This window comes from Equus asinus, chromosome 6 (genome assembly GCF_041296235.1).
Source record: "Equus asinus isolate D_3611 breed Donkey chromosome 6, EquAss-T2T_v2, whole genome shotgun sequence".
NCBI lineage: Eukaryota > Metazoa > Chordata > Mammalia > Perissodactyla > Equidae > Equus > Equus asinus.
This window is the reverse complement of record NC_091795.1, coordinates 42,868,118-42,886,909: the sequence shown is the minus strand read 5'-3', so window position 1 is coordinate 42,886,909 and position 18,792 is coordinate 42,868,118. Positions and strand designations below refer to the sequence as shown.

Below are 18,792 nucleotides of genomic sequence, written 5' to 3'. Positions count from 1 at the left end.
CCCTGTGGCTTTCTTCAGAGCCTCTGACTCTAGACCTGATGGAGTCTACAGGGCAGTTTCAAGAAGCTTGTGGCCGCCTCCCCTGCTGTCTGGCACATCCTGGCCAAGATGGTTGACTAGTCCCCTGTGCTCAGCTCTGTCTCCTGGAGACCTTCCTCACCACCTAACTCCACCTTCAACACCTCTTTATATTTCTAAAACCAGGAACGCTTCTCAGCCACACCTTCTTTCTCCCCAAACTCTTGTCCCTGACTAAGTCCCCAGTGTCCACTACAGACTTGAGGACACTGGTACGTGTGACTAAACCCACTGTCTTCAAACATGCACACTAACTTAAAGACACCACTTCTAGGAATTTATCTAAAGAAATTCTGCCATGGTGCAAAGATGTGTGTTCAAGGGCGGTGATGGGAGTGTTTGTTTGTGGTTGTAAAAACCCTACAAGCGCCCAGATGCCCATTAATAGGAAAATGCTTAATTCTTTTTGGGTCACCCAAGCTGTGGACTTCCATGCAGCTGACAAAAAGATTTTCAAAACATTTGAAATGAAGGGAGAAAGTTGGAGAACAATATGAACAGTCGAATCCATTTAGGTTTTAAGAAAATAGAGGATTAACACGTGGCTAAATGCATAGGAACAGACCTGGGAAAGCCAAAAGGCCAACAAGCACCTGGGAGATGCTCAAGATCATTGGCAATTGAGACATCAAAATTAAATAACAGAATATCCCTTGATGATGAGTAGACTGGCAAAAACTAGAGAGTGGGAAATACCAAGGGGCAAAGGGGACATGTGGATGCAGAAACTCATGTGCCTTGCCAGTGAGTGTGGACTGGAGCAGCCATTCTGGACAGCGAGCTGGCAGTGTTTAAGCAAGTTAGACATTTTCCTGCCATGTGACCCAGAAATGCCACTCCTGCGTGTGGATCCCAAAGGTATTTCCCATAGGTGCTTGAGGAAACTTGTACAAGAACATTCGTTGTGGCATTATTTCAGGTGGCAGAGGCGTTGGAGGCACCTAGGTATCTTTCCGTGGAAGAACAGACAAGAAAACAAGATAGCCGCACACTGTGGAGTGCTACACAGCAGTGGGACCAACAGATTCGATGTGCATGGAGCAAGAAGGGTGGATCTTTAAAAGCATAAGGTTGCTCTTTCTTCCTGAAAATTCCACCCAAAAGCAATTATGTGGGGCCCAGAAAGGCAAGTGTCTGCACAAGGGAGGCTATGTGCCACAGTGACCTGGTGTGGGTGTTGGGATCCAAGTAGGGAGATCTAGTGTCTCAGCACCGGGTGTCACATCCCCACAGGGTGAGAAGGGCCCCTGCATTTGGGCCAGGGGGTGAGTGGAGGCAAGGCAGCAACAGGAAACTGGTTAGACACGTGGGGGATTGATCAAATAGACAGAGTGAGGATGATAGGAGCCAGGTGTCTCACTGTCAGGGAAGGGAGCTACGAATACAGAAAAGAGGAAAACTAGAAAGAGTCCTGTGATGTTGGATTGGAATTGGAGCTATTGGTGTGAATTTATGGGTCTCAATAAATGTAAACATAAATGTGTTATAAGTACATACATATGTTCCCTGGCTCTGTCTGCTGCCAGGGTCTTGTAGCTGTGACCCCCAACAGCAATGGCCATAGCTACGACCCAGATCTTGGCTTCTAAATAACATTATCCACTAAAAGAATCAGAACTCCTTGGGAAAAATGGCTGATTCAAGGGCTAGAGGATGGAAAAGTACAAGGTGAAATTAAAGCACCTTGTGCCAGAAAGTATGGAAATGCTCAAAGAATGAGAGGGACAAGTCAAAAGGAAGCAGAACATTTTGACAAATTGTACCAAGACAATTCAATGGAGAAAGAATAGTCTTTTCAACAAATGGTGCTGGAGTAACTGGATAGCCACAAGCAAAATAATGATGTTGGACCCTCCCCTCACACCATATACAAAAATTAATTCAAAATGAATCAAAGATCTAAATGTAAGAACTAAAATTCACCTCTTAGAAGAAAACATGGGCCTAAATGATCATGACCTTTGATTTAGCAATGGTTTTTTAGATATAATACCAAAAGTATAAGCAACAAAAGAAAAAATAGGTAAAATGGACTTCTTCAAAAGTAAACACTTCTCGGGGCCAGCCCCATGACTGAGGGGTTAAGTTCGCCCGCTCCACCTCGGCAGCCCAGGGTTTTGCCAGTTCGAATCCTGGGTGTGGACATGGCACTGCTTGTCAGGCCACGTTGAGGCGGCGTCCCACATGCCACAACTAGAAGGACCTGCAACTAAGATATACAACTATGTACCAGGGGGATTTGGGAAGATAAAGCAGGGGGAAAAAAACATAAACACTTCTGTGCTTCAAAGGACACTATTAGCAAAGCAAAAAGACAACCCAAAGAATGGGAGAAAACATTTTCAAATTATATATCTGATAAGGGACTTATATTTAGAGTATACGACCAACTCTTACAACTCAATAATATAAAGACAAATAACCCAATTTAAAAAATGAGCAAAGGATCTGAATAGACATTTCTCCAAAGATATATACATGGCCAATAAGCACATGAAAAAAATAGCATCATTAGTCATCAGGGAAATGCAAATCAAAACCACAGTGAGAAACCATTACACACCTACTAGGATGGCTATAATCAAAAAGACAGGTAGTAAGTGGACGAGGATATGGAGAAATTGGACCCCTCATACTTTACTGGTGGGAATGTAAAATGGTGCAGCCACTTTGGAAAGCAGTGTGGCAGTTCCTCAGAAAGTTAAACAAGAGTTAGCTGTTTGACCCAGCAATTCCACTCCCAGGTATATACCCAAGAAAAATGAAAACATATACCCACACAAAAACTTTTACAAGAACATTCATGACAGCACTATTCATGATAGCCAAAAAGTGGAGGCAACCGTAATGTCCATCAACTGATGCATGGATAAACAAAATGTGGTATGTCCTTACAATGGAATGCTTTTCAGCATTAAAAAGGAATGATGTGCACATGCTACAACATGGCTAACCCTTGAAAACACTATGCTAAATGAAAGAAGCCAGTCACAAAAGACCATACATGTCATACAATTCCATTTATATGAAGTGTCCAGAATAGGCAGAACTATAGAGACAGAAAGTGAATTAATAGTTGCCTAGGGCCTGGGGACATGAGAGGATGGAGATTAGAGAGCTAATGGGTACGAGGTTTCTTTTCAAAGTGATGAAAATGTTCTAAAAGTGATTATAGGGATTGTTGCACAACTCTGTCTATATAATAAAAGCCATTGAATTCACTTTAAATAAGTGAATGTGTGGTATGTGAATTATATCTCAATAAGGTTGTTACAAAAAAACAAGGACAGAGGCCAGCTTGAAGGGGCTTCACTGACTATATTTGGAACAACTTGAAAATTAAGTAAATAATGATAGTAACAAGTTATAATCCATTGAATACAATAGGAATCCATTGTATTTATTGATATAAACCATGCATAGAGAATTTGATGAGTAGCCGGATATATACAGACTCAAAGTTCCTCCCTGAAAAATACTTATTAAGTACCAAGGGAAAAATAATAGCTTTACAGGGAGAAACTTAGCAGACACCACCTTACGCAAATGATCAAAGTTAACATCACCAGTAATGGGATAAATCAAAATCATGCCCCACCTGATAGGATGCTGAGAAGAACTCAGCATCACTTCAGTGATGTTCCTGCCAAAGATGCATAATCTGAATTGAATCACAAGGAAATATCAGACAAACCCACAGTGACAGGCATGCTACATAATAATGGGCCATGGAAGTCAAGACAAGACTGGAACTGTTACAGACTGAAGGAGACTAAAGAGACGATGACAAGCAAATGCAATGCATAATCTAGACTGGATCCCTTCACTATAAGGATATTGTCAGGACAATTGGCAAAACTGAATGAGGTCTAAGTAGTTGACGGTGATATTGTTAATTTTATGATTTTGGTGATTATATTGTGATTATGAGGGAAAATGTCCTTGTTTTTTGGAAATACAAAGTAAAGCATATGTCAGCAATTTATGCTCAAATGGATCTGGGGCAGGATAAGTTCCTTATACTTGACAACTTTTGCATGAGTTTTAGATTGTTTAAAATAAAACAATAAACCATAATGTATATAAAATTGCTGGCCTGTGTTCTTCAAAAATATCTATGTTACAAAAGGCAAAGAAAAGTTGATGGACTGTTTCCAGCTAAAGGAGACTAACAAGAACTTGAAAACTAAATGCAATGAGTGATACTGAATTAGATCCTGGACCAGAAAAAAATAATAATATTAAGAACATTTTGGGGACAATGGGCAAATTTTGAAGAAGATCTGAAGATTACATAATAGCATTGTATCAATATTAAATTTCCTAATTTTGATTATTGCACTGTCACATGTAGGTGAAGGTCTTCCTTCTTAGGAAACACCCACTGAAGTATTTAGGAACAAGAGTGCATGGCGTCTGCCACTTATTCTCAAATACTTCAATAACAATAATTTTATAAATATATAGGGAAAGAGAAAACAAATGCACCTAAGAAATGAGTATACTGGAGTTCTTTGTACTATTCTTGAAACTTTTCCATAAATTTGAAATTATTTAACAATGAAGGTTTTTTAAAATAATGTGAAAAAAAGAAATATAAAACCCAATGCACATGAATGAAAAACACGCACAAAACAACGCATATTTTGTGAGAACATATAATAACAAAAACATACACAGTAACCACAACCCAGTTATTCCCTACTGGGCCAGGAGAAGACAATGGGCATGCGCTGGCTAAAAAGAGTAAATAAAACAATTTTTTTAAAGACTGGCAGCCTAGAAGAATAACCACCAAATTTCTCACCTCACACTTCTGAGGAATGGGGTGGGACAGGAGTGGAGGCAAACACGAAAAGGGGAAACATCAGCCAAACCCACACTGTCGCATGTTTTATCTTTATATTTTAGCATAGTTTGAATTGTTTTATGATATAAAATATGTTCACATATTATTCATGTAATTTTTAAATAGAGGAAAAATGGTGGAACATCCATATAATGTTATCTAGACAGCTATTAAATGTGAGATAGAGCTACATCCCTTGATATGTAAGAACATCATGGCCTACTGTTAAATTTATTTTTAATTCAATTTGTAGAGTAGCAGAGACAGTATGAATCATTGTTGCAAAAAACAGTTTGTATATGCAACACTGTAACTATCAGTCACCCTACTCTGGAGAAAGAATTAAAGAGACTTCTATAGCTTCAGTCCGATTGTTTTACAGTGAGTTTGCACTAACTTATGATTTTTAATTAACCATATAACGCATGAACATATTCTCAAGAAAAAAATCAATAGTATATGTATTGCTTTTAAGATACACATTACTGTGGGAAAGAGAAAGAATTTTCTTAAAGGACAATTGGCATTTTTAAGTAAGGAAAGATAAGCTCCTTTTCAACCAAACACAATTTGAAAAAATAATGATTATGTAACTATGCTTCTATCAATATAGCAACCGTTTAAAATAGTGCAAACGCCCAGTGGTGATGTCGTCGGTTTCCGATTTCCCAGGAGAGGATGATCAGACTCTCACCTTCCCTGACTTTCCCACCCACTCTTGACACTCTTGCAAAGTATAAGCCACTCCGTGCATCTCCAAACCCACAAAGCTCTGGGGCTGCCCTGCCTGTGCACGCGAATGTCCCTTTGTCCCTCCCTCAGTTTCCACCTGACAAACTCCTGCCTGAGGCTGTTGGAGCGCCACCTCCACTGGGAAATCCCACCTGACTTTCTCGAGGCTGGGGAGGGAACCCCTGTCCTCCTCTCCCCCGACCGCCACCCCGCCACTCCACCCCATCATCCCCACACCCGCCTCCCATCCCAGCCATGCTCCCATTGCCTCGTGGTTCCTCTCCCTAGAGGGCTCACACTTCGGGCAGTAACTCTTGCCCGGGGGAGGCTCAGGGTGCGGAAAAAGTGCCTTAAGGCCTGACCCCTAGCACCACGCCTGGCCCTAATGACTGGAAAATACGTGCCCGTGTAAATTGCTTTGAAAAGCACTTTGGCAATATATTAAGAACAATGAAAATGTCCAAATCTTGTTGACCCAGGAATGATCCTGAAAAAATAGTCCTCCCCAAAGGAGAAAACCGTATCTTTGAAGATTTCTTTTGAGCATTATTTTAAGGCTGAAAAACTGGACACTCCGGAATATCTAACAATCGAATGGTTAAGTAAATTACACAGTAACAGAGTATTTCTCGGGCGTTGAAGAGGACTTATGAGAACTGCGGCACGTGGCAAACATTTAGGCGAGGACTCGAGTAGAAATGTCTGAATACTAAACTGCATATTCACCATGACTAAATGATGTAACTTAAGTATGCGGTGAAAAAAAGACTGAGGGTTTTGGTTTTGTTTTTTAAAGAAAGAGGATGATGAATTCAGGTTTGGCCACTGGGATTTTTTCCTTCTTTAATTCTATCATTGTTGTTCTAACCGTACGAACAGTGTGTAGAGGTTGGAAGCGGCGTTAAGAGGTCTCAACACAGTCTATACGACTTAAAACCGGGAGAGGTGTTTTTCAGACAGAGGAGTGCATTTCTAACGGAAGGATTCTGGCACCTTGACTGGCCCGTGGAGGCCGGGGCCTGGGAATGGGATTCCCAGCGTCTTTCGGAACAAAGCCACAGCCACCGAGTGCACCTGGACGAACCGGGGGGACAGGCGCCCCGCGCCCGCTGCCCACCGCTCTGCAGCCGCGACCCGAGTCCGGTGGGGTGGAGCGGAATGAGGGGGGCTCCTTCAGCGATCGGTCCCTTTAGACTGGCTTCCCCTTTAGCAACCCGCACGTCCCCACCAAGACCAGCTGGCGCGCTGACCAAAACGAAGGATGGAGAAAAATTGGGGAAAAGGCAGATCTCTCTAGCGGAGAGGCGCCAGCGCTCGGTTCGGGTCGCGGCCTCCCCATTTCCGGCCCCGCCCCTCCCCACTCTCCCGCCCCGGAGCCCCGAGCCCGGCTCTTGCGCCCGGGCTCCGGGAACCCAGCTTTCGCGGCTTCTCTCCGCTTCTCGCCGGCCTCCTTCTCCCCTCCCTCTTTCCCTTTCTGCCTTCTCCACGCACACAGTCGTCCCCCCATCACCACGACCTCCAGCACCGCCTTCACCACCATCACCCCAAAGATTTGCAAACTTTGCCCCTGCAGAGTGGACTCTTCCGAGGGTTCTCCACAGAAAATTGGCAGCACCCAGTCCAGAGATGAAGACACACGCCTGAGCATCCCGGCTCCATCTCTCCAGGCGGCGCCGGCCTCGCCCGTGGGGAAGGGAAGGCGAAAGCCCGAGTCTGGGGAAGGGCGAGGCAGGTCCCTGGGGAAGGAACGACGGAGCGGGCGCGGGGACACTGGAGATGGCGACGGGGCGGAGCCAACTCCACCCTGTGACCCTGAACGCTATCCGTCTATCCGCCCGTCTGTTTATTGGGGTTTTGGGATCGTCTACCAAGGCTAGGATTTCAGAGCGGAGCGCCCACTTCGCATCCCGCAGTATCCCCAAAAGTTTGTTCTCCAGGAGTATCCAGGAGTGAGAGAGAGCACGAACTCAAGTAACACGTGAATGCATTCTTACTCTCCTAAAAACATGCAGTCAGGGCCTCAGAGAATGACATACGCTCACTCCCCCAACTCACTTCTTTCGGGAAAAGCTGTCTCGCTCAGTTGTTCTTCCGGCTCTCCCTCCATACTCTACGGGTCTCACAGAAGTGCGGAGCGTGGGTCGTGATTATTCTTACACAAACGGTGCGACACTCCGAGACTGTTCCTCAGCAGAGGCCGCAGGTGTCTGCCCCAGGAAGGGAGAGAGACCAGCTCCCGGCGAGAAATGCCTTTGCACAGTTCGATGCAGTTTGTTGAACTATTTGCCTAAGAGACGTTCTACTTTCCCAGAAAAAAAAAAAAAAGATGTTAATGATGAAAAGGACATGGGATTAAAGTCTTTTTTAAAAGTAGGTAAACAACCCGGTTCGGCAGACATGCGCGCGCGCAATCGGAGCTTGGATACATTTGCGTTTTATTCGCTGAAATTGCCTCGGACTCGTCTCCGGGCTCACCTCGCCACCCCTGCCCCCCATTGCCCGTGGCCGAGGCCCAGAATCCGCGACGTCTTCGTCCTGCGGCCTCCAGAGGACACGGCCTTCCCTGGAGAGCCGGCCCAGCCCCTCCGCGCGCTCGGAACTCGGGCTTCCCGGTCCAGCCTCCCCGCGATCGCCGCGCCCCCGCCGCCCTTCCCGCGCCCAGCCCGGAGCCCGCCACTACCGAGGACCTTGACCTCGCGCGGACCTCGTCGCCTCGTTTAGCTCTCCCTGACCTGCTTTTGAACCCGCTAATCCTGTCCCGAACTCTCGCCCCGCAGCCATGCCTCGCCCCAGCCCCGGCGCTCTAATTCCCGCTGACCCCGCCGCCCCTCGCGGCTAGCCGGGCTTTGAACGGCGGCGAGGGCTCCGGGCCTCCGAGTGCGGTGCGATCTGATGCGCGGGCTGGGACCGCCCGGCATCGCCCCTGCCCGCGCTCACACGCCCTCGGACCCAAACAGTCTCGTGTTGCAAACATTCTTTCCTTCTCTTGCTTTGGCTGGTTTCCCCTTAGTTTAACTCGTTTCTTTAAGAAACCTATCAGACCCACAAAGATCAAAATGTTGGGTAACATGCTAAGCTGGCGACGCTGTGGGGAAGCCGGCACCTTCACACGGAGCTGGAGAATCATGAGGGCGCAGAAAGGGTAAGCCGGAGGCGGGCTGTCCGGAGCGAGCGCCAGGCGCGGGCCAAGGCGGAAAAGGCAGGACCGAGAACGGAGGCCAGCGTGACTTCACTCCTATTTTTAAGGGGGGAGGGTGTGGATACATGTCTGAGATGGGGCAAGAACTTGTAGTTTCTAGGGATGGGGCTGAGGGTCTGGAGAAGAGACCCCCACTTTTCATTTTATAATCCTTTGTGCTGTTTAGAATTTTTTCCCTCAGATGAATGTTTTCCTTTTTTAAAAAAACTGGATTTTTAAAAACTGCTTAAAAGTTAATGGAATTAGTGCACTCCATACGCACTTACCAACAAAACCCCCCCCCACACACACACCCCCAAGGTGTGGGTCTGCTTGTTTGTTTGGGGTTTTTGTCTGTATGTTTGTCTTGTTTCCTCTGCCAACTGAACACGAGGCAATGTGTTTCCCTTCTTGGCCCTTCGTTTATTACAAGGCCTCTGAGGCTGTGCAAAAGAGTCTCTTTAAGGGGAACTATTTTCAGAGGCAGTATTCTAGCCAGGAAAACAAATCTGTGCTTAGTTGCCAGCTGGCAGGTACATCTCTGAACCACCAGGCGGAGTGGTCCCAAAGGATCAACTTCAGAGGTCCCCTGCCTTGACTCCCCGTTGGGTCGGACTGTCCCAGGGAAGGTTAACAGTCTCCAGCCAGTACGCTGCCCTACCACTGGATTTAGGTCTGTTTGGTTCACAACTGTCCCCCAGTACCTGGCAGCACGTTGGGCATATAGTAGTAGCTCAATAAATACTTGTTGAATGAAGGCTATTCCAAAGAGTGTACAGCAGCTCCTGGAGAATCATTCCCAGAAGACATAAATTCCTGACGACATCTGGGGTGCGAGGACAGTCTCTCTAAGTGGTAATTTCAAGCGGACCTTGGCTAGATCAGGGCATTCCAGGCATTCTGACAGAGGCCCAACAATCACCCAACACCAGCTGCCAGGCACCTCCTCATCCTTCCGTTTCAAAAGTCCCTTGCCAGCGTCAGGAGACGGAGAATTCTCCCAGGCCCTCTGCACCCTCGTCCCTGGGTAACTCCCTTTACTACACAGCCAGCGCCAGGCCTGGCGGTGGAGAATCCTCAGGCCCTACTATCTGGACCCACCTCACCCCGAGAGCAGGGAAGCCTCAGCCATGAGGTAGGGGAGTCCGCAGAGCCAGGGTCACCGCAGAAAGCATGCCAGACGTGGCCTCCTTGACTTCCCTTCGCCGAGCTCAGCCTGGAACCTGCCTGCGGGTGACACTGATCGCAAACGATCGCTTCTTGGGGCAACAAGGCCCAAGACTCGCGCGTTCCCCTGCCCTGGGGACTTGGGAGGAGGGTGGTTGGTGACCTTGAATGTACAGTGTTGCGGTGGGTGCGGCCAAGACAAAAAGGGGCCGTGTCTTTATGGTAAGTCGCATGAAATCGGGGAGGGAAGACCAGCAGCTGCCCTCGAGGCAAGCATCGAAACAAAATGGCTTTTGAAACCTATTCCAACAACGTTGAAAAGGGTTTCACTAGATTCGTCTGAATTGTGACACCTCAGACAGTCAAAAGGTTTCAAAGGATGTAGAAGCCACCGGCGCAGCCCAGGGGGTCACTCCTGCTCTCTCCCAGGGGAGCCTCGGGGGAAATGCCTGGGAAGGGTGGAAGGGGGTCAGGACACTGCCCGCCGCCGTGCCCCTGCCTACGGGCCGCCCGACTTGGGTCCTTGGATACTTCTCGGGCTCGCGTGGCTGTCCCTCCCTCGCATATCCCTGAGTCGTTCTTCCCAGGACCTGGGGAAAGGCCGCCGGGCTGCCGGGGGTCCCCGACTGAGAAGGGGAGAATCTGGCTTGCGCTGCGGCGCTATAAACACGAGAAGCTTGGCGGTGTCCCCGCCAGGGCCCTGAGTTGGATGCCTCGAGTCGGGGTTCCAGTCGCGGAGCGGGGCCTCGGCTCGCGTCTTCTCTGGGCTCAACGTCTTTCGAGAAAGGCGAGGTTGGGCGGGACCAGCCGGAGATGTGCTCTCCCGCGGCTGGAGATTTATTTCTCCCGCTCGCCCACCCAGACTGCACCGAGGCAGCTGGGGTTGAGGGCCCTGAAGCTGGGCTCGCAATTCACAGACACACAACCTTTCCCTGTCCCCATGGGTGCGGCTAACCTCGTCATTCCTTCATCCACCGGGCGGGAGGAGGATGGGGGGGGGGGGGCCAACTAGTACTGCCTGTGTGCTCTGGCTCTAAGCCTTAAAGGATAAAAGCTTACGTTTTCTTTCCTCTGACACCCACCAAGTGCCAGGTACTAGATAAAATGGCAACGTGGATTAACTTACTCCTCATAGCAACTCTATTAATTTGGTACTAATATTATCTCCATTTAGCAGATGGAGACACTGAGGCATAGAGAGATCAAGCACCCCATTAGCAACTAGTTAGTGGTGGAGGGAGGATTCTAACCCAACCTACTCCAGCGTCAAGGCTCTGAATCTTTACTCCAAAGCCTGTAATTCCGGGGCTGGCCCCGTGGCCAAGTTCGCATGCTCTGCTGCAGACGGCCCAGCGTTTCGTTGGTTTGAATCCTGGGCACGGACATGGCCCTGCTCATCAAACCACGCTGAGGCGGTGTCCCATATGCCACAACTAGAAGGACCCACAACGAAGAATATACAACTATGTACTAGGGGGCTTTGGGGAGAAAAAGGAAAAAAATAAAATCTTTAAAAAAAAAAAAAAAAAGCCTGTAATTCCTACAAGCCTCCCAGTCTAGCCCTCCCCTCCTCATTGGACAGAAGTGGAAAGGAGGCTTCCGGAAGGTGACCGATTAGCTGGGGACACACAGCCAGTGGTTGGCCTGTCGCTGAGCCTCACCAGGCTCCTCCAGCTGCTCCTAGAAAACTTCCTCCTTCTGGCTGAGCTGCCAGGAGGGATCCCCGAGCCCAGGGCACACCCACACTCTCACACAGTTAAGGCAGAACCAATGCAAATGCCTATCAATGAGGAATGGATAAGCAAATGTAGTAGAACCATACAATGGAGTGTCATTCGGGCATAAAAAGGAGTGAAGTTCTGATAGATGCTACAACACGAATGAATCTTGAAACATTATGCTCAGTGAAAGGACCTAGACACAAAGGCCACATATTCTATGATTCTATTTATATGAAATATTCAGAATCGGCAAATCTATAGAAACAGAAAGTAGACTGGTGGTTGCTTAGGGCTGAAGGGGGACAGGAAGTTGGGGGTGATAGCTAAAGGGTACAGGTTTCTTTTTGAGGTGATGAAAATGTCCTAAAACTTACTGTGGTGGTGGTTGCACTATATCTGTGCATGTACTAAATATTTTAATATATGTGCGAAAATACTAAAAGCCATTGAGTTGCACACTGTAAATGTGTGAACTGTATGTAAATTATATCTCAATAAAACTGTTACCAGAACAGCAAAAGCAAAACAATACATACGTTGTTCTGGCCGGTGAGGCCAATGCCAGCCACAGTAAATGCAGATTCTGCTCTTCAAGAGCCTGCGTCCTCGAAGTCCAGGTTTCTTTCTGTCTCTGCAGAGGCCACCACTCCCTGCAAGGGCCCCGTGTCCCTAAATCTGAAAGCCGCCACCCCAGCTGCTGTGCCAGAGCCACCGAGCAGCAGAATCCACCCCGTGAGTGAGATTGGGAGGGAGCCTAGTTCTCAGAGTGAAGTGAGAGGGAGGGGAGAGATTTTCGCCTTGGCATGACCTCAGGATCTGGCGCCTAGTTTTGAATCCACACAAACCAGCTGTATGAACTTGGTCTCAGTTTCCTCCTCTGCAGAATGGGGCAATCAAGTCCACCCTATGGGTGGTCATGACCATTTCATGGTAGCAGAGCCTAGCACAGCTCTGGGCGCTTAGCCATGTAGCCCTGCTAGAAAACAAATCAAAGGCCGACCAATTTAGGGGATGATCCAGGTAAAAGCAAAATGTAATAGGAGTGAACAGATTCTGTTTGTTAAGAAAGCAGGGAATATTTTAGAAGATTTTCTCAAGTCTCTGGCTTCTCTTCGTTGGTTTAAACTCCGCACCTGGATGGGATGGTAATTTCCAAAGAAAGACTAATAAAGAGGGTGCTCCTGCACCAGTGGGGAGAAGGCTGCTGGAGAAGAAGGGAAATCAGGGTGTGAGCAGGGGGGCAGGAGAGAAGATAGAGGGAAACTCCTGAGGTCTGAGGGGCCAGGTGGGGAGGACAGCACAGGGAAGGGATGGCCCAGAGGAGAGAGGAAGGCCAGAGAATCAGAAGAAGAAAAGGCCAGGATGAGGTGGCAAAATCCTCGGAGCTGGGGAGGGAGGAAGGAAGATTTGCAGAGAACTACCCAGGAAGAGGAGTGAAGCGGAGAAAGCTTTGGAGGGACTGTCTGGAGGAAAGCAGATGGGAAGACAAGATCACCAGATGGGGAGTCCCCAAGCCTCCATCTAGAGCCTGGGGACACCCATTCCCACAGTGGCTGCTGACTCCACCCCCGTTCCTGCTTGGCCAGCCACCTCCCCCCTCACCCTTGGGGAGCCTTTCCTCAAGAGAATCCTGAGTCCTATGGGTGGGGAGCTTTTTGGATCAAGTTGGATACCTGTGGCTTGGGTCTGGTTGGGTGCTGGCCAGGCCTATTCACTCTCTCTGACCCCCCTACCCCCCAAACTGCCCCTACCTTCCAGACCCTACCACTACTGGCTTTCCCCCTCCCCCATCCCACCCCCCTACACCCCAGCCCACCCCACCACACCCCACCCTACCCCAAGTCCTGGTCAAAATAACTGTTTCTCATTCCATGAGTCTACTTACTGACCACCTCCAGACCTTGCTCCTGCGTTTCATCTGGCAATGCCCTCTTCCCCTACTCTTGGCCCAATTCAGGGGTTCCCAACCAGGCTTCACCTGGAAGCCTTTGAAATATGAGGAGCCTGCTGGGAACCCCATTTGAAACCATTTGGTCTGCAGTCCAGCACTAATAATTGTTTCTAAGTTCTCCAGGTGATGCTGTGTGGCAGGTGTTGAGAACTCCTTTGCCTCCTCTCTTAAGCTTTCTTGGCCCCGGTCCAGGACCAAAGTCAAGGCAGGAGCTGATACCCACTGGGTGGTATGTACCTGGAGGATCTCATCAGACCTGGCCTGCTGGCAACAGTCCCTCCAGTCTGGCCCTCTTTACAGACTGGCCTAGACCCACAGCCTCCTATGGGCAGCCCTCCCCAACAGGCCCCGAGACTCAGGCTCAGGAAAGGCACCAGCGGGTTTGTATCAGACCTGGCACTGGCAGCAGATTTTGATGACCCTAGAGCTCCAACAGCCCAAGTGGAAGAGGAGACAAAGCCAAGCAGGAGGCTGTTGTCTTGGAGGGCCCAAGCTTCGCCTAGGAGACAGCTTAAGGAGTCCAGGCTCACACCCCAGGACCCCGGACTGGTGTGGCACCCTGGGGTGGCAGCTGAGGCTACCCGTCCTGCAGCCTAGAGCACACAAGTGAACTGGAGGCAACTGGGTGTCCATAGGCCATGGCCAGAGAGGGTAAATGCCAGGCAGTAGGACAGGCAGCCGCCGAGGTGGTGCAGCAGCTGTGGCCTTCCCCATCTCATCCTGCACTAGGCCAGCCCAGCCCAGCTCTTCCCACAGGGGTGACCTCCACCCTCAGAGTGGGCACCACTAAGGCCCCAAGAGTCCTATTCCCAGCAGAATCCTCAGCATTCAACACCAGCATTGAGCACAGTCAGGCCTCCGTCATTTTGTGTTGCCTGAAATGAGGCAGTGACTGCAGTGACTGAGCCCGCAGGCAGCTGGCATCTAGGAGGGGCCTGAACCCTGGGGTGGGAGGAGGCTCCCTCTGCCCCAGCACCTCTCCTGCCCTCCCAAGGAACCACCTCACTCACTGTTAACACTGCCCTCCTTGGGTTCCAGCACCGCTACTCTTCTCAGAAAAAAGTACATTTTATTGTGTTTTACAAAAATAATAATGCTCATTGTAAAAAAGGCCCCAACAGCATCCTATCTCCTTTTAAAATGCCAACCCCTCCCCACCAGCAAGTGGGACAGTGGGTCCCTCCCTTATGCACCAGTGCAGAGATCTGGCTCCCAGGCACATAGGAGTGGGGCGCAGGCGGGGTCAGAGAGGGAAGGGAGGCACCGATTGTTTTTGCCAGCTGAGGCTTGTGCTTCCCAGCTGAGTCTGCAAGGAGTGTCCTTCTCTGTTCACCCCCATCCCTGGCACCCCTAAGCTGCAGGGGAGCCCCCTATCTCAGCAGTGATGTCTGGGGGCCCAGTGAGTGCCACACAGGATCTCCCAGGGACCTTTTGATGGGGTCCTGAAACCAGCAAAAAGAAAGGTGGACAGGAGACCAGACAGAAAGGGGGTGAGGCAGGGCAGAGAAACCCAGACCTCCTGAGCCTCTAAGCCCCCAGGAATGGGCTGGGGAGATACACAGGCGTGGAGGGGAGCAGGGTGGTAGAGACAGAGAGGCCAAGGGGGATGACAAGAAAGAAGCAGAATTCAGCCAGAGAAGGCACCTCAGCAAAGGGAAGAGGCAGCAGAAGGAGTGGGGCTGAGCTGATGCCAGGGGCCCAGGCCGGAAGAGCTAGCCTGGTGTGCCTGCCAGAGCACCCTAGGGATACGGAAGAAGGAATAACAGCCAGACACAGGACCAGGTCTCTGAAGTTCCAGGTTCTGAGCACCAGAAGAGGATGCTGAAGGCTCCCACCAGAGCAGCAGGACTACTGGCAGTGGAAGGCTGGAGGGCTTGGCTATGAGGTCCAAGTAGCACCTGCTGGAACCCAGGCTCCGACTCCCACCCAACCAAGCACACAACTTGGCTCCTTTAGAACCCAGGACAGGAGGCACATTTCCAATCCTAGAGGGCACATTTCCAATCCCAGAGGGCCCACTGGCAGGCGTGAGAGGATGCTATTTACCCACAGGCAGGCAGGGACCCAGCTCTCAGAAGCATTGAGGCTCAGGAAGTCAGTATGACCCACTGAACATGGAAAAGATGGGTGGGAAGAGACTAGTGGGTCCCTGGAGAAAGACTAGATCAGGCCCAAACCCCCAAAAAGCAGCAGGAATTGGAGGGTGGTGGATGGTGCTGAGCAAAGTGAGGCTGGAGGGAGGATAGCCTCTTTCCCCAACTCAAGCCGATCCTTGGAGAAGTCCTTTGGAGACCTAGTCCTAAAGAGCATGTGAGTGGAGCTGGGGTTGGTAGTGCCCCTTCATGATGTGCCCTCTTCCCACTACGCCCCCTCCCCCACTGTGAGTGGAGGACTTGCACCACGGGAGGGGGTGGGGGGGCAGAGAACTTGTGGACTCCAGCCCAGAACACAGCAGCTCCCTGTGACCAGACCCACTCGCCCTGCAAAGCTGAAGTCCACTAACTCCCTGGGATGGGTGGAGGCCTGCATGGACACTGATGGGGGGATGGAGCTGGGCCTCAGGCAGCGGCCCCACAGGATCCAGGAAAAGCCAGATCAGCACCTGGGGTTTGTCTACACTGGAGTCCTGGCAGGTTTAGAGCCACTGAGAAAGCAGTTTAGGCCATCACCCTGCCTCCTATCGGCTAGCATCCCCCCTTCCCCAACCAACATCCCTCACTCCAGGCTCTTGAATCGCTTTACAAAAAGGGAGGGGGTTCAAGAAGCAGAGGACATTCTCCAGGTCCCTAGGATCTTGGCTGGGCTGAGATGACAATGAGAACGAGTGTGTAGACTGGCAGTGAGAGCAAGGCAGCAGGCATGGGACGCCAGTCCTCCGGACCAACGGCTGCGGGTGAGGAATCCCAAAACGTAGTGAATTCGCACCAGGCGGACTTAGGACGCTTGGAGAGCTGCGTCCAGCTTACCCTGGGCAGAAGGCCCCCCAGAGCCAAACACTGTCCTAACTATGCAAGCGCTCGTGCACACACACACAGACACAGCAAGGCCAACCGCCCCCCATCCCTGCCACATTGAGGTCCCTGGGTACAGGCACTCCCAGCCTTCCTAATCCAGCATACGCAGGAGGTATCCCGGCAGGATGCAGTTTCCAGAGAGGGAAGGACACGGATGGGAGCCCAGTGGCTCTGCACGACCCGCCTCCTGGGCGGGGAACAGGGCCGCCCTGGCAGCGTGCCCCAGGAGGAACTGAGGGGCTGGCGGCGGCCTGGGTTGAAGAGCCAGGACACAAGAGGCCGCCCAGGCGCCCGGATTGGCCTGGCCGGAGTCTCTCAGCGGGGCCAGAGCCCGGGCTTGGCGAGGAGATGCAGCGCCTTCTACTCGAAACACACACGCTCACTATGGGCGCCCTCCGCCTCAGCGCGCAGAAGCCCCGAGTTCCCTCCTCAGTCCGCACATCCCAGGCCTGCGGAGAAGAGAGAGCCGGGACTTCTGCGGGACGCCAAATCCCGGACCGCCAGGAGAATGCGAGGAAAGAAGAAAGGGCGCGGGAGAAAGAAGACTGGGAACGTCAAAGAGTTAACCTGGAGCTGGCCTGCAGCCCGCCTCGCGTGCTCCCTGCCCGCTCCTCCCGCAGCCGGGGAAAGGGAAGCGGCCCCCACTTCCCAGGTCCTGGCTCCGAGGACGCTGCCAGAGGCCGCCCGCCTCTCCTGGCAGAACGGCCAGGCTCACCCGGGCGTGTGCGCGCACGCGGAAGCCCATCCCTGGACTTCAGAAGAGGACGCTGGACCGAGACCTGGGCTACTGGCATGGAAAGACATCATTCGTGAAACGAAAACTTAAAAGGGTGCAAACAAAACCTGGCTGGTTCAGTAGGTGCTGTTGCATTTTTCTTCGAACGGAAACCTGGGCCTCGCATGTGGCCGGAAGGTTTGGCCCGAGCGTTTGCTTTCTGCTAAATTTTTCTATACTAGACGCGTCTTACTTGAATAATAAAAAGTAAACTTGAGAGAGCCAGAGAGGGAAAAGACTGAGGTGCGGAGCGGAGATGACGGGCTGGAATCAGGCGCTCAGCATCAGACTGGGCTGGGGCTCAGCAGCCCCTCCAGGGGCCAAGATCAGAAGGACCAAGCGCAGGGCTCATGTGGCACACGCGGCATGGGTCCGCTCGGTCACACACCTCAGGGCCTTTCTGTAGCTATAAACCAGAGCCCCAGGCGCCACCAACTCTGAGCACTCGGCTCTGGTCCGCGCTGCTCTCCCTCTGAACACCCTGCCCCACACCCTGGGTGCAAACCCACCGCTCCCCTCCCCCACCCAAATTACCTTGCGGCGGAGTTTCTTTCCTTCTTTCCTTCCCTCCTTTCCGTTAGCAGGCTTCCTCCTCTGCCCCCTTTACCCTCCCTTTTTCACCCCCGAGTCTCAACCCCTGCGCGGAGGCGCCATTAGTCACCCAATTAAATAATTGGTGTTCCTCCGCCCACCTCTCCTTCTGCTGGGGACATCTGAGATTGGACACATACACACACTCAACTGCTCACATGCACACTGGACACACACTAAGGTACTGACACACACGCACACTCATATACCCGACCACGCGCTCACCGGAGTCAATGGAGACGGCATCAGCAACATAGCCAGCCCTGCCACAGCCGCGTAAATCCTGCACCTCCACGGGCCCTGCCCCCACAGACACTCTCAGACCCTCTGACAGACTGAAGCACCCTTCTCACTCTAGCCTGAGGTTAAGAAAAGGGAAGCAAAGTTTTCAGTTATAGCGCTATTGGGGAGGGGTCAGCGGACCTCCCGCGGGCACACACACGTTTGCACACATGTCTTCCTGGGGTCTCTGAATCTTTCCTCCAAGCCCCTTTTTGAGTCAAAGGAAGGGAAATTCGGGCCCGGCCTCTCCTGGCGCTGTCAAAAGAGAAGGTAGACTCTGGCGAGTGCGGGCTCATCAGACAGTGTTGGGGACCTGGATGCCTCGGAGGGCTGAGCGCTATGCCCAAGGACTCCCACGGCTGAGCTCCACAGCCCAGCCTGGCTTCCAGCCGCGCTCACCTCTGCCCTTCACCTCTCGCCAGCCCAACGAAGGCGGGGGGAGATCCATAGTGGG

The 18,792-nt window shown here is 51.0% G+C and overlaps 1 long non-coding RNA gene across 1 annotated transcript in view; it reads right to left on the bottom strand.

The window, feature by feature from the left end:
- Window positions 1-18,234, bottom strand: part of LOC139045507 (uncharacterized) — a 33,085-nt gene extending 14,851 nt beyond the window's left edge. Inside the window, exon 1 of the long non-coding RNA XR_011503940.1 lies at window positions 18,000-18,234. This is a non-coding gene — a long non-coding RNA (uncharacterized lncRNA). The remainder of the gene's footprint in view (window positions 1-17,999) is intronic.
- Window positions 18,235-18,792: the final 558 nt, after the last annotated feature.